This window comes from Silene latifolia, chromosome 1 (genome assembly GCF_048544455.1).
Source record: "Silene latifolia isolate original U9 population chromosome 1, ASM4854445v1, whole genome shotgun sequence".
Classification (NCBI taxonomy): Eukaryota; Viridiplantae; Streptophyta; class Magnoliopsida; order Caryophyllales; family Caryophyllaceae; genus Silene; species Silene latifolia.
This window is the reverse complement of record NC_133526.1, coordinates 182,044,753-182,052,048: the sequence shown is the minus strand read 5'-3', so window position 1 is coordinate 182,052,048 and position 7,296 is coordinate 182,044,753. Positions and strand designations below refer to the sequence as shown.

General features: G+C 37.4%; 1 long non-coding RNA gene across 1 annotated transcript; it reads left to right on the top strand.

Moving 5' to 3' along the window:
- Positions 1-1,406: 1,406 nt before the first annotated feature.
- On the top strand, positions 1,407-2,816 carry LOC141613009 (uncharacterized). The gene is made up of 3 exons (XR_012529213.1): positions 1,407-1,548; positions 1,814-2,061; positions 2,553-2,816. It is a non-coding gene; the product is annotated as an uncharacterized LOC141613009 (long non-coding RNA).
- Positions 2,817-7,296: the final 4,480 nt, after the last annotated feature.

Below are 7,296 nucleotides of genomic sequence, written 5' to 3'. Positions count from 1 at the left end.
TGTGGGAAATAATCTGTATACTTCCCTTTGATTTACAAAGTTACAAACCCCAAGTCTATTTACTGGAACAACCAACCACCCTCTTTCTATCGTTTCTCTCCAACTCTGTCATTGTCACAAACTACCCTCACCCACCTTCCGGTCAGACCTACTACCAACTGCCTCAAGTCATCGGTCGCATCACCATCGTTCAGCACCATTTTGTGCCTCTTCAGTTGGTTCGAAATTTCTAAGGGTTGCACACCCTAGAAATCGAGAAATTGGGGATTTATTATGTTAGGGTTTGAATAACTGCTCTTATATCTCAATAAACTTACCTGTTTCTTTGAAAATCTCAGGTTGATATTGTTATTTTGAGGCTTCTTCAATAAATTCTTGAAATTGGGCATTTTAACAATAAAGAGGACAATCGCGAAAATGGATAAAGTTTGGGGTTTGTCTCTTTATTTCACTCCTCTTGTATTTTATTTTATTGGTATTTCATTAACTCTCTTTAGTAATCTGTATATATGATGAAAAATATGAATTTACACGCAGTGTTTCATTAAGCTGGGTTTAATTTGGTATGGTTAATGTGTGGTTTAAGGTTTCAATTGATTGTTACAACTTGATAAAATCGAGATGGGATGATTTTGATTGAAGCGCTAGAAAAAGGATGGAGGGTTTTAGTCTGTTGTTTGCAAAAGGAATGAAATGATGAAAAAGAGGGAGTTAAGCCTTCTTCTTTCCTTAAAACGCAAAACTATCGTTGGCTATGTATTTCAGCCTTTCAGGTAGTTGAAAGGATAACAAAACTTAATTTGGTTATTTTGTTTGATGTTGTTGTGTATAAGCGAATGAGCTGCTTGTTTTTATGTTGATTGTTTTGCTTGAAATTTGCTTATTTACTGCATAAAAGATCATAATGTAAGTTTCAAATGTTCGACTATTAGATTTGGAAAGTTACACCATTCTAATGTTTAACTAAATTAGGTTTCTGTTATCTTTGATGAGGTTGTATGAGGAGTTTTTTTAATGGTGATGTCTTTTAGTTGCTATGTTGGGTTTTATTGGATTTTCAGCATAAGTGTGCCATCTTTGCTGATAATAATATTGGGGATGATTGGTCGTGTTAGGTATAGTGATTTCGGGTTTATTATGGTGTCAAGGTTGTTCAAAATAGCTGCTCAAATAGGTATGATTATAAGCAGGACTCGGGTTTTCAGGGATTTCCTTTGACCCAAGCTCATTACAAGTTTCTTCTAGGGTCCTCAACCAATGTGTATTTTAGTTATGTTTGGTTGTGCTTTATTTGCTATTAAACTGATTACCAAGGCGTTTCTTTTATGAATTATAATGTATAATTGAGGTAGTTAACCTTACAAAGCCAATTAACTCGATAAATATTCGGGTCTTATCGTTCGCAGAACCTCCAAAGCACTAAGGTTGAGGAATGTTTGCCATATATTTCCGATAGAAGTTCATCTGAGATTGCACTTATGTTTTCGACAATGGACAACAATGGACTACTGTAATGCCTATAACTCATGACTTGTGACTCCTAAAAAGGTACAACTCCAACATCATTTTCGGGATAAATTTTAGGCCATTAAGCATGTTATTTTGTTATTTACTAAGAAAAACTAACGAAAGCTACTGCTTTTCTATAATGAATATATCAATTCCATTGAGTTAAGTGACTAAAGGTTCTTTATTAATTTTGACGCCAAAAATATTATGCAGTGGGAGAAGTTTCTAGTTAGTTAAGTGTACTGTGGAATTATAGGTGGAAAACAATCTCTGATAATTATTTATGAGTCAAAATATTATGCAGTGGGAAAATGCCAGCCAACCGCCATTTTGACTCACTATACCACTCGAAGAGACTGGTGCACATCGGATCGAGCATTGCCCACCACCGGAGATTTGCCAACCGCCCTTCCTCCAACAGAGTGTTGTCCATCATTCACCCCCTCTTGTCGAATCGCCTAGATACCCAAAGCACGCCCAGACTGCGCATGCCCAGATACTGCTCCAACGGTCCTCGTCGGACCTCTGTTGCACCACTGACTTCTCCTCCCTGTAAGTTCTCCTTGGAAATTATGTTTTTTTTTTAACTCTCCTTATTTCCTTTTTTAGGGTTTCTCTTGCAATTGAATGTTATAGATCTAATATGCAATGGGGAATATTATTATTTATCCTAATTATATGATTAGTTATCCTCATTATATAATCATCAATTTTGTGTCTAGACGGCAATTGATAGTTCTTATAACTTTTGAATTGTTGTAGTCACTAGTCAGTATATGTCATGGACATTCGGTGCTACCATTTTATTATACTTGAAGTATTTCGTTATACCCTTGTGGAGAGGAATTGGGTGCACAACGATGTTCTCTCAAAGTCTTTTTTTACATTATGTCGTATAGTATTGCTGACTTGGACCTCCTAGTCTATTCTCCAGTTTTTTACCTTTTAGAACTATTTATACTTACATCTTTATCGTACTCACCGCCTCTTTTAATTCTCCTTTCTACTACTCATATCTTACATATGGTTGTTCTTGTTATTAGTGACAGGTTATCACTTGAAACATTTCACCCTTTTATTTCTCCTTTCTTCCAAGTGGATCAATTGACGTTGTTGCAAGATGCGCGGTTTAAGTTACAACATGAACTAAAGATGAGATTATGTGTGCATGTAGTGCTATGTTTTGAAATTATGTAAAAGGACTTAGTATAATTTGCTGGCTGTTTTATCTTTGGTTGTGAAACAAGTGTATTGGTATCGGTATTTGATTTTAATGAGAATAATTAAATATATTAATTTTATCCAAATATCATCAATATTTTTTTTTAAAAACCAAGAGGGATAGAGAACTGTTGTTAACCCAACCGTTCTCTTTTCCTACGAAAAGAAAACGCTTATCAGGTGTTCTCTAAAGCTCATTTCAACAGTTCTCTATGATTGCGAATAGAAAACGCCTATTCTAAGAGTTCTCTAAGCTTTAGAGAACGGTGAGTTGGAGAACGCCTCTAAAGCGTTCTCTAAAGCTCATTTCAACAGTTCTCTAAGCCTTTTTTTGTAGTAGTGCTTTGCACTTCCACGATTCCAACGAGTCCAAGAACACCCATATTCGACTTCGTTTCCACCTTCAAAACTCGTCTTAAAGTCGGCACTTTGCTACTGTTTTCGAAATGCTTAACATGTAATTTGTATCAATTTAGCACGTCATTTGTATACTAACCTTAACCGTGTGTTAATCTATCTTATGCTAAGCGTAAGCCTTTTTATCCTTCTCTTTGTTTGCGTTTTTATTTAAAATGAATTCGCATGCTAAACCACTCGATGAGTTAATTGCATTAAATCGACATAGAAACTAAACTCACATGCTAGGATCAAAAAGGGTGTTTGCACTTCTATACAACAATCATAGTCTTATCCGATTAGCCATCATAGTCCATTAGTAGAGGCCGTTGTTTACAACGGGCGGGGGTGGGTGTTTTATTAACGAACTTCCCACCACGTACTTTCACATCGAACTCAAATCTCTTTTGAAAATGGTTTCCAAATTTCCTTAAATTTGGTGGCGACTCCATTTTCAAAGCACCCCGTGGATATACCGATTTCCCACATCCACACTCCTGATTATCAAATCTTAATAATATATGAATAAATCATTTTCGCTTAATTGGTTAAGACTCGTGCTAATAACGTGTTATGAAATAAAGACAAGAGATAATTATAGAGAGAAGGTAGAGAAAAGAAAAGAGAGACAGAACCGTATATTATTTCACTATGGGGTATATAGACATACAATGAGGGTAGAGTTTTCATAAAATAATACACTCTAGATTAGTCTAAGATATGGACATTTATATAATATTATACTATAATATTTTATAACAATTTTATATTATTTTTCTTATTTTATGTTTTTCCCTTTATTTTTCATGATTAAGTTGACCATCTTTGCAAAATGATACCTAAATCGTTGAGAGAAAAAGAAGGGTTCATTTCATCTAGAAAATGGAGATAATTACAATGTCGAACTCCGTACATGAACACGGTACTTGCGTAATACAGGGAAGCGATTAACGGAAAATGGAAATATAGGAAATGTAAGAGCAACCAATTAAGACGAACTCAAATAACACAAATAATTGGTGAAACCGACACATTCAAAGGATAAACAAGTTGAGAAAAACTCAATGAAGAGGCTGTCGGGTTGAAAGTAGCCACGCCCAACTAGCTACTCCGTACTAGTTACAGGTAGCCGTATTTGTGTTAACATTTAATGTCATCTTAATTAGATTTGAAGAGTTGACTAAGTCTACTAATTAGTCGTTTGGTTCAATGTAATGGGTGCGTTGAAATTAGAGATGTTAAATTCGACCCGACCAAATCCGGCCCGACCCGTTTTCCAGGGTTAAGAACCGAAAATTTCGACCCGGTGACCCGTTTGACCCAAACCCGAAATGACCCGTTATTTTAGGGTCGAGACTCGACTCAAACGGGTCGATCTGTTGGGTCTGTTAATCATTAAAATAATGATGTATATATTTTCCGTATATGTGTTACTTGGTCGTTACTTCTAGCATTTTTTCTTTAATTATTTAGGACATAGTTTAGGTAATTGTATTACTACTTTTCTATTTCTTCTACATGTAAATACTACTCCCTCCTATTCCGAATAAGTGTCCCATTTGGACAATGGCACGAAAATTAAGGAATATAGTTAAAATAATAAAAATTATTGTATAGGGGTAAGAATATATGAGTTAAATAATGAAAAATATTGAATATGATGGGTTATGGGTGGTTGGGTGGTTGGGGTGCTAAATAAAGAAAAGAGCTAAGGGTAGGAAAGTAAAAAAACCATGTCCAAATATGGCAAATAGACACATTATGTGAATAGACGAAAATGGCAAATGAGGCAGTTATTTAGAATAGGAGGGAGTATAAATATTGTACTCATTGAATCAATACAATCACAATATTTAAAACTTATTCTTCTCTTTTCTAACATGGTATCGAGCTTGTAAGATCCGGCTCTAAATTACAATCAATTTTTTCGGACCCTGCCTCTTCTTCACCCGTCCCTCTTACCTTCTTCCTCATGGCTCCCCACAGGCCACAACAACATTATCCCTAATTTTCTGGACCCAAAAACTCCCTTCATTGATGTTAATCTCTCTCAATGCAAGGAACTTACCCCCATTAACCTATTTCAATTGGAAAAATCAAATTTCCAACATTCTTTTTTGCTATGACTTGCTGAAATTTGTGGACGGAACTTACCCTGCTCCACCCGACACCATCACGAAAGAAACCACAAAAACAACAAAATCCAATCCTGACCTTCACTATTGGCAGCGCCAAGATCGTCTCATTCTTGGTACTATCATTGGCACACTTCCTCTTCTCCTTTACACTTTTCCAATGGTTTACATGTTCCTCGAATTTCTCGTAAAATTTTATCTGTTTCTCAATTTTGTCGAGACAATAACGCTATAATTGAATTCTCATCCTCTTCCTTCTTAATAAAGGTTATTCAAACGAATCAAGTGCTCCTTCAAGGCAATCTTGAAGATGGCGTCTACGTACCTCTGACATCCACCCTCTCCTCAAGTCAATCTCGGATTAACAGCTCCTTTCGTCACATGGCATCACAAATTAGGGCACCCGTCTAAATCTGTTCTAGCTTATTTACGCAATAATTTTTCATTCAAAATTCCGAATATTACTTATTCTAATTGTAATGCCTGTGATATCAATAAAAGTCATAAACTAGCCTTTTCTGAATCCTCATTATTTATTTCTCTCCTCTCGAATTAATCTTTACTGATGTCTAGACTTCTCCCATAATATCATATGATAATTATAAATATTATGTGATTTTTGTGGACCACTTTACCAAATATGTTTGGCTATATCCTCTTAAAAATAAGTCAGATACCTTCACTGTATTCCATCGGTTTAAAGCCCTTGTCGAAAAGTTCTTTAATCGTCAAATTAAACAAGTTTTTTCGGACAACGAAGGTGAATACATCAAGCTTTCACCCTCTTTGTCTGACAATGGTGTCTCTCATCTTACCTCTCCTCCTCATACACCGGAACATAACGGCTATGCCAAGCGTCGTCACCACCATGTTGTTGAAACTGGTCTCGCTCTCTTATCCCACGTTCATCTTCATCTTCACTTCTGGTCTCCCGCTTTTTCTACAGCGGTCTATCTAATTAACCGCCTTCCTACTCCCTCACTATCCAACTCTTCTCCATATCTCAAACTACTTCAAAAAGTCCCTAATTACGAGAAACTCTGCAGTTTTGGATGCTTATGCTATCAATGGCTTCTCCCATATGCATCTCACAAACTTGACCCTCGTTCCAAACCCTGCATTTTCGTGGGGTACTCCGCCTATCAAAGTGCTTATCATTGTCTTGACCCACTTATTAATCGTCTCTATACATCCCGTCGTGTTAAATTTGCGGAGGACACTTACCCGTTCCCTGAACTCACAAAATCCGACACCACTACTGACTATTCCCCTGCTCGATGGTGCACCATCATGCTTCCCTTACTGCCCAAACCTTCTATCACGGATACCCAGAACCCCACCTCTCATGCCACCCCTTCTTCGTCCTCCTCTACTTCACCCATATCGCATGTCTCTTCCGTCTCCACTCACACCCAAAACCACCACAACCCCTCCTTCCCCTACCATACCTACCACTCTATGTCCCAACATTCTGCTTCCTCTACCTCACCATCTCCCCCTACTCCTCCACCTCCTCCCCCTCCACCACGTACTATCACCACTCGTCTTGTCAATAATATTCGGAAACCTAATCCGAAGTATGCCAAAACAGCCACCATCTCCATCACTCACTCCCTTCCTACCACGACAAAGCAAGCCTTGTCAATCCCTCATTGGCGGGCTGCTATGCAAGATGAATTTAATGCTCTCACTACAAATCAAACATGGGTTCTTGTTCCCCCTGAGGCTGGTCGGAATTTAATTAGTTGTAAATGGGTGTTTCGGATTAAATACAATCCCGATAACACAATTCACAAGTATAAAGCTCGGCTCGTTGCGAAAGGCTTTAATCAACGACCGGGTATCGATTACTCTGAAACTTTCAGTCCGGTTGTGAAACCGGCTACGGTTCGTCTTCTTATTTCTCTCGCTATTGGTAATTCTTAGTCTATTCGGCAAGTGGATGTTAGTAGTGCATTTTTGCAAGGTTCTCTAAATGATGCAGTGTATTTGGCGCAACCGCCTAGTTTCGTTCATAGCTCCTGCCCGTCTTCTC